This window comes from Motacilla alba, chromosome 3 (genome assembly GCF_015832195.1).
Source record: "Motacilla alba alba isolate MOTALB_02 chromosome 3, Motacilla_alba_V1.0_pri, whole genome shotgun sequence".
NCBI lineage: Eukaryota > Metazoa > Chordata > Aves > Passeriformes > Motacillidae > Motacilla > Motacilla alba.
The window spans coordinates 97,901,088-97,918,273 of record NC_052018.1 but is presented as its reverse complement, the minus strand read 5'-3'; the positions used below and the strand labels follow the sequence as shown (position 1 = coordinate 97,918,273).

Below are 17,186 nucleotides of genomic sequence, written 5' to 3'. Positions count from 1 at the left end.
CTAAACCAGTATATTTTAATTTTTTATATGCATGGATTTATTGTACATGGTGAATAACATCTCTTTACAGAATTTTAAGTATTTGAGACTCATTATTGTTTAAAGAAAAGTTGCTGACTTCATTGCAAGTGTAGCCTAGTAAAAATGGGGCCCGGAATAGTAAACTGTTGCAGAGTTGAGGCAGACACTGGTAACCTTCTGACCTCTGACTTTTACTGGAAAATGATATGCAACATAAATTCAGGGGGCCTTTTTTCTTTCAAGTATGTATACATATATATTCTAGTGTTGTTCACAATGCTATAGTTGAAGTGGTGTCCACTTGTTCATTAGACCCCCTTGCTTTTGGAGCAAACTTTAAATCCACGGAGGTTTTTTAAGGCTGAAAAAGCTGCTTCAGAAATAAGCTTTGAACTAAAATGTGGTGTTTTGAGAGGGTTTTTGTATTCGTTTAGGGCTGTTCTTTTATTAGACGGATGTGCATGTGTTTATGTGGATATGTGCGTGGACAAAACATCTGTGGGGAGGCTTGCCAGAATGCTCCTCGACCGTTGGAAATTGAACGTAGTTCCTGGTGTACTTTTAAAGATTTTCAGACTTTTCTCCTAAATGTAGCATTTTTAGTAGTCTGGAGTGCTGGTCATATCTGATGTCTATTGCCATCCTGCAATAAGTTCCTAGTAAGGAGCATGCTGCAGCCTCAGTCAGGAAGAGTTTTCTAAAGTGAGTTTCAAGCCTGAGTCTTATGAAGTATCCACAGAAAGGTTTGTCAGTGATGCTTTAGTCAGTTCTGAAACTGTTACCCAAACCCTAGTGCTTTATTGGGGCTGGGATTGCTGCCAGTGCTTGATAGAGGACGATTTTGTGAAGAAGGCTGAGTGCATTAAAACTTTGGAGAAGAGTAACAAAAGTGGGAATTTGATAACTGGAGCTCTCAGGTTAAGTTTGGGAAAGAAATTTTGGAAAAGAGGTCCTGTCCTGGGAGTGTCTGTTACCAAGACTTGCCTTCGGGCCACTTGCCACCTTTGGAACTGGCATTGTTTTTGAGGAACAGGAATGTGGTAATGGTAGCAGTGGTCTTGCTGAGCCTTGCTTTATGTCTTGTTTACATGAAATTATTTGAAGGTTGAGTTTGTGGGGGCAGCACATTTGCTTAAGCACATCCATCCCTGCATGTACACCTTCTGTAAAAAAACCCTCCAAAATGTGGTTTTAGCATTTCCCTGTGGGGAAGAAGTCAAAAAATACAAGCCTGAAGGACTGAAATGGAAGAGAACTAAAAGATAGCAAATATCCTGCCTCTCCCCAACTGCATTTAATTTCCAGAGGCTGTGATTTGGTGGCTTTTTCTTCTGTGGCCTGATGTTAGGAGTGCAACACTGTGGTTAAACCCCTGTGTTCACCAGTGCTGGGTGCTTTTCTTGGCAGCAGAAGGAGCCAGCATGGCACTCCATTTTCTGTGGAGGGGTGGCAGCAAAAGGCTGGGGACCCACATGCTCACGCTTGCAAGCATAGGAGTTAACTCGAGATGCATGCATTGCATGACATATATTCAGTATATTATGGGCTTCCCTATTTTTAGGAGTTTGTAAAAGTTCCTTTTGGTTCCTTCCATCTGTCAAGATCACGTTTGGCATTTAGGAAAAAAAAAGGAAAAAAAAAAAAAAAAGCAAATATGATCACCAGAAAAAAAAACCTCAATAAAACTATCTAAAACTGTCTGGTTTCAGGTTGTTCTCACAACCTACTTCCCTCGTTGGGGTAGGTAAAAACACCTTCTGGGCCAGGTTTGCAACCCGGCTGAAAGTATCACAAAGGTGTAAATGTAAGCTTTGCATTTTTGGAGAGGCACACAGACTGGAATGCTTCAGCCTTTAACAAGAGTTTTCTCCTTAGTCCTTAACCCGGAGTATGTTAAAGTCTATTTTTGAACTTTTTGGAGATTTTTCTTCATTACCTTATGCAGTACAAATCTTGCAAAGTGTATTTTTAACCTATTTATGTCCCAGTGTAAAACACCCATCAAATGATTGCCTTTGAAATCAGGAGAGACGGTCTTTCCTGTAAACATTTTAAAGTCTTCTTCAATGTGTAAATTTATTTACTTAGTAAATAGTAATAACTCCCAGCTGCTTCGATCTGTTGCTGAAATCCATATTTAACTGCTAGGGACCTGTTCTGAGGTCTTGTGCCACTGAACAGCAGGATATGTTATTGCATAGTACGTTGACACAACCTCTTCTAAAGGCCTGGTATTGTATCATCATAGGGGATAGTTATAGTACAGGAATGCAGAATAATATTATGAAAAAGTTTTCCCGTTGCTCTGAATTTAACGGAAAAGGCCTTTGGAGGTCTGTCTCCAAATGGTGCTAAGAGATCTGAATTTACATAGTGGAGAAATAATTCACTAAATTCTATTTAAAAGGAGAGAAGCAAATTCTTATCAGGTGATGCTGAGCTCATGGCAGCACTATTTTATCTTATTTTGTCTTGTAACTTCAGAAGATTCCAGTTTGGGATAATGAGAGATCTGTTTTGTTTGTTTTTCAAATAGTGAGACCAGGCAGGTGCTGAACAAAGCCTTGGTACAGTCACTTTTAATCCAGAGTGGAGTTCTTTATTTCCCATGTTTAGCTCTCCTACACTGCTTAAAAGAAAAAGAAAAATAATCCATCAGTGTCACCTTATTTGTGTGTATTGTTTCCCTCTTTTTTTTTTTTTTCCCCCAAGCCTCAGCCTGCATTCAAAGCATTTTTTTAACCTCCAAATAATTGTTGCTCCTTCAAGCCAGGAGTAGAAGGCAGCGATATTTCTTTATAAAAATGTATCAATGGCTGCAATGGTTTATTTTTTTTCCAAGATTTTGTAGGAGTTTGAGCAACGTATAGGCAAAAAGGCAATCGGGTTTATTATTGCCGGGAATCTCCAGGCGGTTGTTTGGAGGCTGCAAAGGCAGGCAGCAGAGCCGGGAAGAGGGGGAGAGAAGGGCCACATTATGTTCCAGATGACTGAGCAAGGATTTATATACCAGCTCGCCTTTTTTTTTTTTTTTTTTTTTTTTTTTTTAACATGGGAGAAGAAAAGTAATAGGAGCGGGGAGGCATTTGAAGCGGTCAGATGGCCGATGACTAATAGGATAGGTGGGCAGGAGCCCTCGGATTGGGTGTCTTAATGAGCACATTTCGCACCGAGTTTGGGCTGCAGTTCTCCTTCACCTTTGCCCTTTATTGACCGAACTGACACTTCATTTTTCACATACTTCCAATTATGGCTGAGCTTAAGTGTTGCCCTGCCTCCTTTCTTTCTTGCCTATGGATGGCTTGAGAATGGCTAAGGCCACAGAAGATATTTTAATTTGAAAAACTACCGTGGCAAGGCAGGTTTAGGGTGTAACCTGAAACTGCTGTCACTTGGCAGTTTCTCCGATGAAAACAAAAGTTTTAATGTTTCTTGTTTAGCACTTCACCACCAGTACCCTCCCTTTTCTGTGGTGATGTGGGGAAATGCTTTGGGGGCGATTGGGCTGGTGAGGGGCGTTTTCCTTAGGGTAAGTATTTTCTGGCGGTACAGGTGTCATCGGCGGGAGTCACTGAAGTAAAGAGGTAAACCCAAATGAAAAGCAGTGTCGTGCTTGAAGGGTGGCTCCTCTTTCCTTCTCAATGCAGCATTTTCTCAAATGGATTCTTGTGATGTAATGCCCTGCAATGTGCTTTGCTGGACTTTCCCCTTATGGAAAAGCAAAGCATAATTGTGCTTGCACTCCTCAAGCCTTAGGCCAATGTGGATTTGTTGTTTTGGTAATATTTAATGCATGAATGCAGATTTGAGTGTGGCCTGGCTGTGAAGCTTTGAGAAGTGGCTGAAAATTTTGCTGGGAGAAACTGGTAGGATGAAGAGGTGGAAAAATCTGCAGTCACCCCGTTGCTGTACGAGGAGAACCGTGATATATCGCCCACTGATCAAGCCTGTGTGCATTTCCACATTGGCTTTTACATGCAGAATCCTTCCAGGGCGGAAATGTCTGTTTGCTTTCGTAGGGCTTAGGGGGTTTCGGAGCATGCGGTTTTTTCCTACCAAATGTCTGATTCTGTCAGAAATAGTTGGAATAAGTTGTGCTCGTATGGGGTGGGTGGGTTTAAGAACAAAATAGCTGCTGTTAGACCTTTATTTCCCAGCAGCACCACCGGATTTTGCAGTGTGGTTTTCACTACCGGTGGTGGTTGCTTTACATTTAAATACCTGGAGACTATGTTGACAATTATTTACATCCAAACAGAAGCCCCTTAAACCACAAAAGTATTTACCGCAAAAAAAAAAAAAAGTATGAAGTATTACCTAGTTTCCTACTTTATTATGTAGCCCTCTGGCATAGTAATGGCATGGCATATTTTTACTATAATATGGTAATAAAAGAATATGTAAAAGGCAGACAAAGGTTCCGTCTTTTCACTAAGGTGACCCCTGTTACCAAGTAACTGCTTTACTTATGAGCTTATTAAAAACTCAAAAAAAATGAGCTTTTCATACTTCACAGGCATTGATGTGAAAATGAGCTGTCCTACGAGTAGTTTTCTTGATCATTTTTAGAACAATTGATTAGCCAAAGAGCTGCTGTCATTAGTTGACATTGACTGATAGCAATTTGTCACAAGCTCCGAAGGTCAGCCAGGCAGTGGAAGCTTCGGCTTGTCTTTGATTGACCTTTTCTGATGCCATTATCATGCGATCGGTTAGACTGGATGTGACCCTCGATTAGAAAAGACAGGGCATTAGTCAACAGGGGCTGCTCCCTGTGTTTTTTCTGGCGCTTTATGTGTTGTGAATCCCGAATAAACCGTAGTACACTTGTTTGGAAACGGAGCAGTATCAGTTTTCTTGCTGTGGCTCTGCTATCCCCTTTTCTTTTCCTGCTTTTCCATTAAGCAGGCAGCACTTGGTTTGCTTTAAATCAGTGTGAGCACCTGTGCCCTCTTCCTTTGATGTGAGATACAAGATTTAAGCCAGGCCCATATTTGTCTGAAACTCTTCATGTAGGTGCGTATTCTTCAGCAGCACCAGCATTAATTATTTTTATCTCTCCAGAATCATGTTGGGGTTTTTTTTTAACAGTGATTGAGTGGTTGAGGATTATGCTCATAACATGATGTCAATTTATCATTCTGCTCTAAAGCCGGGGGGCGTGAAACTGTTTTCTTCCTCCTTCTAGTTTAGGTTTTTTGGGTTTTTTTTGTTTGGTTTTGGGTTGGGTTTTTTAGGTTTTTTTTGGTCTCATCAGCCTTATTCAGCTGTTAAACTTAGATTTCAGCAGTGTTAAGTCTGTGTGCCTCAGCTAAGCAGGGTTGTGCTTCCAGAATGGTGCATGGGAGCAAGTTCTTACTTAGGAGCGGGTGTCTGTCATGATTTGAGCATTAATCTGTTCCCAGTGTCAGGATTTATTTCAGTCATTCACATTAGCTTAACTGTCTGTCATTAACATGCGTTTTTCTTTTCGGTCTGGCAAAGCTAACTTAAATACATATAAACATTGCTTATTTTCCCTAAATTGTGGGTAACATCATCATAAATGAACTCTTTTGCTTGTAACAAACCTTCCTTCTTTCCGTTTGCCTTTCAGGGAAAACCTGAATTTCTCTAAGCATCAACTTGTTTTTCTGGTCAGCCCCCAGAGATAAGCAATTCAAAACCAGCAAAACCATTTCATTACGGTTTAATGTGACTTTTAGTCTTTGCTCAGGAAAAGCTTCCAGCTGGGAGGGGAGCATAGAGAGATGACCATGTCAGGAGGCAGATCTTTCAGGCTGAGGCTACTGCCATCATTGGCAAAGCAGAAGGAGGGAAAAAGACTTTGGAAACTGTTTACCTTTAAAGTGGCTATGGAAATACCAACATTCCTGACTTCTCAGCCTGTCTGTATTGAAGAAGGAGAATCCATGTGCTGGAGTCCTTTTTTTTTTTTTTTTTCCCCCTAATTTCTTGGCAAGTTTTTCTAAACTCAGAAATGTCTACCCATTAAACATCTGTGTGGCTGTGCAGAAGCCCATGTATACATAGGTGTGTGTATATAAGAACATGGCCCTGACCCTGAACAGAGAGCATCCATTGGCTTTTGCAGCCCCAAAGTGTGTCTGCACAACAGAACCAGGTGTCTTACTGAGGGCAGGATCTTGAATATGCCAAACAGGAAACCGTGGCGGAAAATAATCACATTGCTAAATGGTTATCTTGGGCTGTTAGCTAAAATCTCTGGTGTAGGACTGAAGGGCATCTTGCTTTCCTCCTTGGATGGGGCAGAGGGAGGTTTGGTTTTGTAAGAAGTTGTAGAAATAGGTTTGAAAAGTGTCCAAGATGCCCCTTTCAATAGTATTGGAGTTGGGGGTCTTCAAGATGGCTGATAAGATTTTTTTTTTTTTTCGGTTGCTTTATTCAGGTATGGTGTTTGTTTTCCTACACACCCTGGATGTTTTCACTTGAATTGTGGTGTCTCATTGGAGCTAATGAGCTTCCCATATGGCCCATATTAAAGGCCATCTCAGTATTCCTGACTTAAGGGTTCTATCCCATTTGCTTCTCCAGGTTTTGGTGGCTTCAGCTGAGTCTTGCAATCTGATGTAGGCAGAGTGAGACTTTAAGGTGTGTGTCATTGTCCTCTTTAACTTGGAGATTAAAAAGACCAAAGTTGTTGAGATGTTTGTTTTGAGCAACATTTTATCACAAGGAATATAAACTCATAAACATGACGTATTTCTGGATTAGTGATGCAACAAGGTGTGCCATTAGGCTTCTTGGTACAAGTCATTTTCCTATCTCTCACATGAAAGGCTGGGAGGGGAGAGATGACTAAGGTTGGAGGAGAAGTCTTTAACATTAGTTGTGTATGGAGAAAGTGGGTGCTTGTCCCATAATACAAGAACTAAGGGTGGGTATTCATGGCACAGGAGCTGTTCCAGAGTGTTAGTAGGTTTAAAACAAACAAAAGTGTTTTATGTGTTGGATTAAATTTATTGCTACAGAACAGCATTCTGAGGAGGTCAGCAGGGGACAAAAAGAGATTAGACCAATTTATGGAAAAATAGGTTCTTCTGTAGCTATTAAAAACCCTGGTCCAGATGCAACCACTGGCTCAGGAAGCTGCCCAAGTGCTGATTGTCAGAGCAGTGGTGCAGCTGCTTCTGTGTGCCTCCACTTTCCTTTGTGTTTTCCTAAACACCCATCATTGCTTGTGTGACACACCTCCACAAGACCCAGTTACTTGGACAGATGTCCTCTAGTTTTTGTGTTAAAATAATTTTTTATAATTCAATTCAGTAAATAAGATGCAGGATATTTTTGTTTATCCCTTTTTTTTAAAGGCTCTTGCTAATGCTGGCATGCTGGCATGCTTTTGTTGGGAAGAAAGTAGACATAGCTTGTATTTTCTTGCCCTTATTACCCCAATGGTGGGAATGTTTTGATGCTATTCATTCAAATTTGACAGGTGATTGCTTCTGTAAATGAATGCACTCAAATCATAATTGTTGCAACAGAATTGTTTGATTACCTAGTGGTAGCCTCTTTCTCTCTGATAGCTTTTGGATCACCTGTTTGCTGAGAGCATTTGACAGTCCTCATGTTTATTACCCAATTGAATGTCAGTAGCAATTGCAGCTAAAGATAAACGAAAATGCAAGTACTTGTTGACCTTGACTTTTTTCCACAAGATATTGGACTTGATGGCTCTATTGCTGTTGAACTGATAAGAGTTATAAACAGCAGTTGAGGGAAAATGTTTTATTCCCAGCGGAAAATACCATGCTGCTGTGGGAAATGGCATCTGACTAGCACTCTTTGCCAAATTTGCTTGGTTCACCTTCATTTAGACTGTGGGAAAATAAAATCCAAATTTCCCTTTTTATGACTTTAATATCTCTGCAAAAATGAATTCCTGTGATCTTTGTAAGTTTTGTTGGCAGACTGTGCCAATAACAGACAGCGAGCACAAAACCTCACCATGTTTTATGACGTGCTATAATGAGGATTCTCAATTCTTCCTCATTTTTGGGCTGATTTGATAATTACAGGGAGGTAGCAGAGCTTCTTTCTCCTATTCCATGGGAGGCTTAATATGTCTATAAGCGACTAAGACTGGGAAATGTGTGACTGTGGGAGGATATTGTCAGAATGGGGCTGTGCTGGTGGGAGGACAGCGTGGGGATGAAGGCCAAGTTACTGCAGGGATGGAGAGATGGTACTTTCATTGGTCAAGTTTACACCCACTTCTTTAGGCAGGGTCCCACATGGGGTCCTTTGCAGGTTTTGGGTAGGAGGCAGCTGATTTGGTGGGGCCCCTCCCAGCTGTGTTTGGGAAATGGGGGGGAGGGATGAACTCCCACCCCTACAAATTTTCCTGCTATAACCCCTCATATATATATATTTATTTATCTTTATTTCTAATCCTACTCTAATATGAAACCTGAAAGGAAGACTTCAATGGAAACAGAAGCAGGCAATAGGCTTTGAGATCTTTCAGGATGAAAGTCACTGTATAAACATTATATGTAAAAAGCACAAAAGAGAGTTGAATTATATTCTTTAAAACATAAGTCCTTCTTGTCTCGGGAGCTGCTCTGATAAACTCTGTACAGTATTGTAGGAGCTTGTTTAAGTTCCGAAATGCAGGATTAAGCAGTGCTGTAACAGTTAGCAGAGTCAGACGAGTAATCTTATTGCATTGTAATTTTTTTTTTAGGTAAGATTAGGCTGGCATTACATTATATGTTTGTGGGCGAGGGGCCATTCTTCAAGGGATTAATTAATAGGATCAGCACTGTAAGATGCTGACATAATTTTTTCTAGGCACATTGATGCACACAGGCTTTTATGATTACTATTAGTTTTTTTTTTCTTTCAATTTTAAATTCATGAATGAGATGGGAACTTTCTCTGGGCAATCAGAGCAGCCTCTGCAGCTTGCAGCAGTGGTGATGTCAGAGCCACCTGTCACCCTATAATTCATCAGGGACCCCTTCTCACTGGCCTGGTGACCCACTAGTTGGTGACATGAGAAATACCAGAGGGAGATGCCTAATGTCCCTTCTACCCAAGCTGGGTTGGGATTGTAGGGCTGTGACTAAGCAAATGCCTGACACTGCTCTGGCAGGTCTTTGAATGAGGGTGCTGTTGGTAAAGTCTTCCACCTTTCTGCTTTGACTCTTTAGCCATGATACCTTCTCCATGTAGCCTTTGGTTTGGTGTGCTTGAACTTTTGCTGCTCAGGCCTGGAAGGTGGGAAAGGACATGGGAGGGCATGGCTGGGCCCATGATGTGCAGTGGAGCAGTGTGACATCAGGATAGGCACTGCCAGCCTGCCTCACGCTGTAGCTTGGGAACTTCCTCTCATAAGGCATTACATCTGGCATCTAATAGCCAATATATTAGTATTTGTATATTTATAGATATAAAACTTATTTATTTATTATAAATATTATGAGTATTTGTTTGGTTGGGTTTTTTCCTCTTGAGTATTTAAAATCTCACACAGATTTTGCAGTCAGGTTTTTGCAGTTGCTCTTTGCCGAAGTGTAATGTGAAAGTGTGGGAAAGAAGAAACTCCATATAAATAAATAAATGTACAGTGGGGACAGCCTTTTTGACTACTTGTCCTTTAGTCTTTAGTTTTCTTGTGGCTGATTCTGCCCCATCGGTGAGAGATGGTCCTTGCATCCCCAATACTGTCTATTGTCTCCAGGTTGTAAGTACATCTTTTGCAGAAGGAGAGAAGACCTACTAGAAGACACCACTTATGCCCTTGGAAAAGACCTAATGGTGGCAGACATACCCTAACTTATTCTGAAATCTTCCCCACTGCTCTGAATAGCAGTGTCACATGCATGCTAAATATATTCTGGAGTCTGTAATGTCCCAACGGACCTCGAAGAAGGCATATCTTAGCTTTCTCTGGTCAGTAAGTGAAGGTCATGGAAGCAAGGCTTGTAGGATGGAGAATCTTTTGTTGGTCTCATTGCTGTGCCAAGAGAATCTCCTCCCTTTCTCCCTCCCTGGCACAGAACTGAGGGAGAAACGCCACAGTAGAGTTCCTGCTTGGGGCCCTGGATTATAGCACATGCACTGCATCAAATGTCTTCCTAAAGCAGGGGAAAGAGGGAATGAGGTCAGCATTAACTGAACAGCTCCAAGTTAAGTGTCATTTAAAATGGGGTTAAAGTTTCAGGGCACTGCCGCATCAGAGTGTAGCAGCTTCTTGCTGAAGAGCAGGGGATAAATTGCAGGCAAATTACAGCAAGGGGGAAAAGAGACAACAAAGTGGAGTTGAAATGTTCTGTACTTCTCCTCCCTTCCCCACTTAGCAAAGCATCTATTTATCTCTCCTGTCCCCTCATCCTGCCTGTGGCAATGAGAATGCCCCAGGGAAGGATTTTGTGCAGGATCCTGCCTGCTTTCTTTTTTTTTTGTATCTGTCTGCACTAACCCCGTGCAAATTCTGCATGAGGCCAGCTGTGTAAAAGCAAGAACAGTGGTGATGTTAATTCTGTACAACTATTGGACAGACTTGGTATGGTTTTGTATTGTAGTTCTGTAATGGGCTGTAGGGAAGCAGAGGGATGTTCTATTGATGAGCAGGCTGAGCCACAAAATCTTTGAGTGTCAGTCTATAAATATTTATTGTTTGTGTGTGTTTGTTCATATACGTGCTTGGACGTGACTACTTCCTACTACTACACTTTTTTATTCTGTCAACTTGGCAAGAAGGGTGGTAAAACCACCCTTGTGAAGCACAGGGCATTTTTAGAACCTTTTAGGACCTTTCAGATTTCCTTTATGAGGAGTGTTGTGCTAAGTTCCTCGGTGTTACAGCTGCAAGAAGCAAATTAGGAAGCAGTGCTAACATTAGTGTCTCACTACATATTTATCCAGCTAAAAAACCCCTGAGGTTGCCATAATTTACCGGACTGAAGAGGAGGAAGGGCTGGCATAACCACCTAATCAAGAAATGTAAAGTGATGACTTGCTTTGATTTCATCCAAAGGATGTTGGTGACTTGGTTGAATTTAATCCCAATAAAGTAACCAGCTAACAGTCTGCAGGAGGAACATGTTAGTCATGACATGGGTATATCAGCTCTTCACCACCATTAATTATGTTGCATCACTGAAAAGCAGAATATGCATATTATGCAATTTTACAGCATGACTTTCCATACATAATGTATTAATATAAATTAGAATTGCTTCGTACAGATGACTTGAAATGCTGTATGTTACCAATATACAAATTTTATTTACAGTTGCAGTTGGTGTATGTGAAGTGACAGTATTAAACTTAAAATTGCCTCTCAAGTTGATAACTGCCAGCTTGATACTAAACACATACAATACTCAGTTAAAATTAGCAATCAATTTGCTTGGATATTGGAGGTTAGCCAGGGATGGATCTGAGGTTGTATTAGGTATATCGCACTGGTCTGAATACATCATATGCTGTTGCAAAAGCATTGTGCTAATTTTAGCTTACAAAGAGGATGAAGATAAACTGCCTGCTGCTAGTTTGCCATATGCTATCCTGGTGATAATATTCAAGCCGAAAATATTCTGCAGAGAGTCTTATTGTTTCAGTAAAAGAAAAGTGAAGCAGAGTTAAGCAAATTTCTGCTCTGTAAATGTATACAAAATAATGAAATAAAACAAACCTCAAATGCTGGTAGATGAGATCTGTGAAATTTGTTTTGGGTTTATTTGCTTTCATGGGAGTCAACAATTTATTTTACTATGTATTTGATCCATTTGTATGTATTTCTTCCATGTAAATCTTAAAATCAATCAAATTAAAATCAAACTTTGTTCTGGTAGGCAAAAATATAGTCTGAGTTGCTCCTAACTAGTTAAGTCTCCCATCCTTCAAGTTTGGTACAGGAATAAAGGCACTGCTGAGCTGATTTTTCATGAGCTTCTCCCTTTGCTTTGTTTATTTAAAAACACAAAACATACTCTGGTTTCCATATGGAGAAGATTTTGCTTCTGTATGTTCAGTGAGGAGCATTTGCCTTCTTCATCTGCACCCGTGACCGGGAGAGGGGTGTGTGGGAGGGGTGCATGGGCCCCTGGGGTTGCAAGGGCTGGGGGGAAGCTTTGCATTAGCTAGTGGTGAAAAGCTTGACCTTCGAGTGACCTGGGTCAAGCAAACCCCCTGCTGAAGTGTCCCATTTGGAGATGGATACCTGTGGGGTGAGGGAAAAGATAAAGAAAGGGGGAGGAAGATAAAGTAATCCCATTGAGCTGGGAACTTCTCAGATATTACAAGCCAGGGAACATCAGGAATAATAAAAGAGTGACAATATTTGCCTGCCCCCCTATCTATGTAATGTCATTTCCAAAGGACTGGAGTATATAATAGCAAATGTGCTTTCAAGTATCAGTTCAATCTCTTGAAGTGATGGGGAGGACTGGATGCTCTAATCTGGCAGGTGCTGGAGAGTGTAATACAATCCTCCTCACTGCTGAGACAATTGTATAAATGGACAAAGATCTGCTGATTACATCTTTTGCTAAAGTGTTAAGTAAAAGATCTGGCTATAAGAGATGCCGAGTCTACTATTGTCTGGTCTTCTGACTTGTTTTTATGGGGGCTTTCACAGGAACAAATACCAATTTCCAAAATAAAAGCGAGCAGTGTGGCCCGTCCATATCATGGTAGGACACATGCTCTTGAGTCAGCCTGGGCAGGAAGCTTGGCAGGTCTGTTCCCCACCATTGCCATTGCATCTTTATCTCTGCTTCATTGTTTGCCACTGAGTGCTTGAAATTCCAGTTTCCAAGTAAAAACTTCCTGTTTCTTGCATTTACATTCAGTTTGGTAAGACATAAATTTAGTTATCTATCAAGGAGGGTTTTTTTTCCCCTCTCTCACGTAAGGCAAAATAGGAAGAAGAAATTAATTATGATTTGGTGATAAGAGGTAGAATTTTGCATTTTCCCAGATTCTCTGTGGCAGGAAGTGTCAGGTTGTATTCTTGTGATAAGGAGATGGATGGGAGCTAAATTCAGCCTTTCCATCCTGAGTAATTTTAGAAAGAGCCCTGAAGTCCAGATCTTGCTTAGAAACAGAGATGGGCATATTCAGTCTTCATTAGCCATAGCTTCCTTGCTAGACCATTGCTGCTTGTAAGTTTTTACTGTTCTGTGCAGTATTTAAAGCTAATAGTGCACATATCCTTCTAGTCATCTCAATCCTGAATTACTCTCCGGAGAGTTTCTTTCTCTCCATTGACTGTGAAGGGACTCAGGGAGGACTAATCACCTCGTTTAGACACTTAGCTTGGCAGTCTGACTTAAATGCTTAGAGTGAGGAAGGATGAAACTGTACTAAAACTTGACATTCCTTTAGGAAGAAAATGTTTGCTCTTTGTGGAGAAGCAGAATAAAGTGTCTTGTACTGCTGGAGATTAGAGGAGTGGGCTCAGGTATTGTATGTGTAGGTGAGGCTGTCCTCTAAAGCTCCTGAGCACAGTGGTCTGAGCATCTCATGACATTTGTTGTGTTTGCAGACCTGCATGGGTAACTGAAGTGTTCAAAAATCTTGGCATTCATAGAAAAAAAAATATATATACATACACTTTTTTTTAAACATTATTTAGGGGGTGTTAGTGTCTGTATTCCCATGCCTAGCTGTCAAGAAGCCAGCATTCCAGCTTTTGCTGACTTCAAGAGGTTGCTTGTTTTATTAGTGCATACGTGGTTTTGTTTGAAGGTTCTCATATGACTCTGGGAACTGAGGACTTAAATCTAAAACATGATGAGTGGGGCTTCTGAAACTGTGTAGCAGCGCTTTGCTTAACCTCCAACTAAACATCATTGAGGTCTTGCATGAGATGAGAGGCTCCATGAGGGAAGCCTTGAAGCAAAATCTGTTGCTGAATTGAGGTGGTAGGAATGGCCGTATTTAGCTTTGTTATGCTGTTTGGGCACAGGGTCCTTTGGCAACTGGCATTGCATTTGTCAGAACTTCTCTGTGTTTTTAAATATAAAATTAGAATTTAACCTACTTCTACTCCAAACTAATAAGATGTACATTGGTCCATTTAAGTGTACTTATAATCATTCAAAATGGCTAATTTTTCCACTTCATTTTTGTGGTTGTATTTGTAGCAATCCTGATTAGCACATGAGGTAGAGAGGTAAGGGGTTAATAATTTTTATTCAGAATATTGAACTCTTATTTCCATTTGAAATCCACTTTGGATGTTCTGAAAAATATCTCCGAACTGTGCTCTGTGTGCCCCCTGTGCCCCAGAAACATGAAATGTGGTGAAATTCAGGGCTTGCTTCCTTGGAGGCTGCAGGACAAAGCTGAAGGGTAGTGCTGGAGGTTTGCAGGTGTGGAGGGAGTGCAGGTTACTGGCAACAACAGTGTGGACTTTCATTCAGCATCTTGTCAGCCTGTCTTATCTGGGATCTTGGGGGATGGCTCTCCAGGGTAAACCCAGGGAAGGGAGCTGAGTTTCCAGGATTGTCCTGGCAGAGGCTTTCTTGTGAGTCATTCTCTTTGCTCTGCAGGAGTCATAACCAGCACAGATTCTTGCAGTGCCTTGGAAAGTTGGGCTTTGCAGCATGTTTTTTGACTGCTCAGAGACTTTGACCTCCTTCTTTACAACTCATGGAATCTTTGGATGTGCCCCTCTCATCTTGAGCCTCTCCTTACATGCTTTTGGGTGAGGCTCATGCGCAGCTTTGAATATGCATGAAGTCTCCTGAGCTGGTAAGGGGTGAGCATAAAGGATAGCTTCCCCATGATCTTACAGGCAATTGCCCTTACCAGGTCAATACTGCCTTGTTCAGGTCACTGCTGAGATCATGTTCATTGCAAATATGGTGCTTATGTCAAAGTTTCTTCCATAGAAACTGTTAAGTCTAGGTGAGAAAGATTTTCATCTATAATCACAGGTTGAAATTGAAAGTTCAGCTGAAAAGCAATCTCCTCATCTGTCTCAGCCACAAATCGCAGGTGCAGCTGGTCAAGCATTTAAAATGACAAAATTCAGAGTTGCTTTGCATAGAAACCAGCATCATGATTAGCAATGGTTCAGAGGCTGGTATTGTTGGCAACTGCTCAGATGATTTGCAGGTATTTATGAAAGCCTTTTCCAGTCTCAAGAGAATCACCTGTTTTGGCATCAGTGAGTATTGTTCCAGAAGTGCAATGGGAAAGAGTGCAGATCTGTGACTCTGATTGCTTTTCTGCCTGACAAGCCTTGGTGACCCAGTCTTCAGGCTGAGACACTTGCCTGCAGGACCTAAGGCATCAGCCATACAGCAAAAATTGCATATGGAGGAAGAAAGCAGCTAACACACTGTTGGAAAACTGTGTTTTCTCAACATCCAATGAGTTTATTAGAAGAGACTCATTCAGAGTGGAAGCAGGAAATAGTATTTACAAGGATTTATTTGACTGCTACAGGATAATTTAAATACAGATTTTCAAGTATTTTCTTTCTTTTTGCACATATCTAAGCATGTCTCTAATATGTATATATATTACAAAGCTGTCCTGACCTTCATCAAAATAGTCTGTTAATGTTTTGCCTGCCTTTATCAAATTGCAGTATGAAAGAACCACTCTGATTCATATTTTTAAGGGATGTTATTCTGACCTCAAAAACTGATACTTCCTTAGCTAGTGCCATAAAGCCCTTTCTGTGGTTGCAGTCCCCATCTTCTCAGCAATTAAGACTCAGGTGGCATCAGAATAACAACTGATTTTAATAGCCACTTTGGCCACCTCCGTTTTGGGGAGGAAGCATACAGAGCTTCTGCAGAGCCTCAGAGCTCTGTGGTGTGACCTCAAGTGACCAGATGCCAAAACCAGTGCAACTCCTGAACGGAAAGGTCTACATCATCCAAGCTGTTCTGACTCTTGTCCAAGGGCACACTGTTTACCTGTTCCTTCCAAACTGGTCAATTTTCTGCAAGGCTGAGATGTGGGTGTTAGGGAATTTTTTGCTTATCTCAGTGCAGCTTGGCTGGTTTTCACAGAGCTGCTCTTCACTTGTTAGATGTATGTTGAGGATTGTGTTTTCTGTTTTGGTGATTGAAGCTGAACATTCCCACTGTTGACCTAAAATTACTGCCACTTTCATGTCTGAAAGTATTTGTATGTTCATTTGCAAATGTGCAGGCTGACCATTCCAATCAAAAGCAACAAGACTTAGCAGTTAACTCCAAAATGCATCTTGCTGAAGGCAACGTCTAAAAACACATTGCCATGAGCATGAAGCAGCCAAGCTTCTGTCTGGCCCTTGAGATGTGTACCCAGACCTTAATGAAGGGCGGGGTTTTCCTTATTCCAATAAATAGATTTTGTTTGGAAAGGTGAGAGGCAGAAAGAGCGAATGTATTTTCACAGTCCTGAATAAAAGGCTATTTATGCCTAATACATTGGCAGAATTATTTCAGAGTAATTTGTCCATGAGAAAATATGATCTTTGTGTCACTGCCAAGGTCAGAGAGATCTATGGTGATCTGCTGAGTAAGTTCAGGTCACCCAAGTTAAATCTGCCCAGGGGTGTCTTAGCTCATGCACCACATTTTTTCCAAAATTAATAAAAGCAAACATCTTCTATAGATGAAGGCAGGGCTAAAACTGTGGTCAGCTCTCTCCCTGGAGCTAAGGTCTCCTGCTTTTCCATTGTCCTTTCCAGGTTGTTCCTTTCATTTCCTTTCCATTCTTCTCTTTTCCTGGCATTTACAGGATGCTTAAAAAAGTCTGTCTTTTCCTTTATGTGGCAACCAATGCCTATAAAACCTTCCTTGATATCTGCATGGACAGGAAGGACATGGGGATGTTGCTGGTGTTTGACCTGGTGCAGTGTTGGCTTCGTGTGTGTGTGTTGGGTCCTTGCACATCAGCTGAGAACAACATCCTGAAGGCTGAGGTGAAAAAGATGGGGTGCACAGCAGAAATACATTCCTTGTTAGCCTCAGCTAGGAGGGTACCATCCGAACAGGATGTTTTGGCAGTCAGGAAGGTGAAGCTGGTGATTTTTGTAGGCACTGAAGCTGGTGATTTTGTAAGCCTGCCTCAGGAGGAGACAGATGGAGTGGTGAGCTGGACAGGTGAGAGTCCTCTTCCACCACTGGTGGGTGGAAGGGGCAAGACAAGGTCCTCAGCCCTTTCAACAAGGATGCGGTTGTTTC

General features: G+C 41.3%; 1 protein-coding gene across 7 annotated transcripts in view; it reads left to right on the top strand.

The window, feature by feature from the left end:
* Positions 1-17,186, top strand: part of MEIS1 (Meis homeobox 1) — a 107,861-nt gene that overhangs the window by 28,700 nt on the left and 61,975 nt on the right. The window lies entirely within an intron of this gene.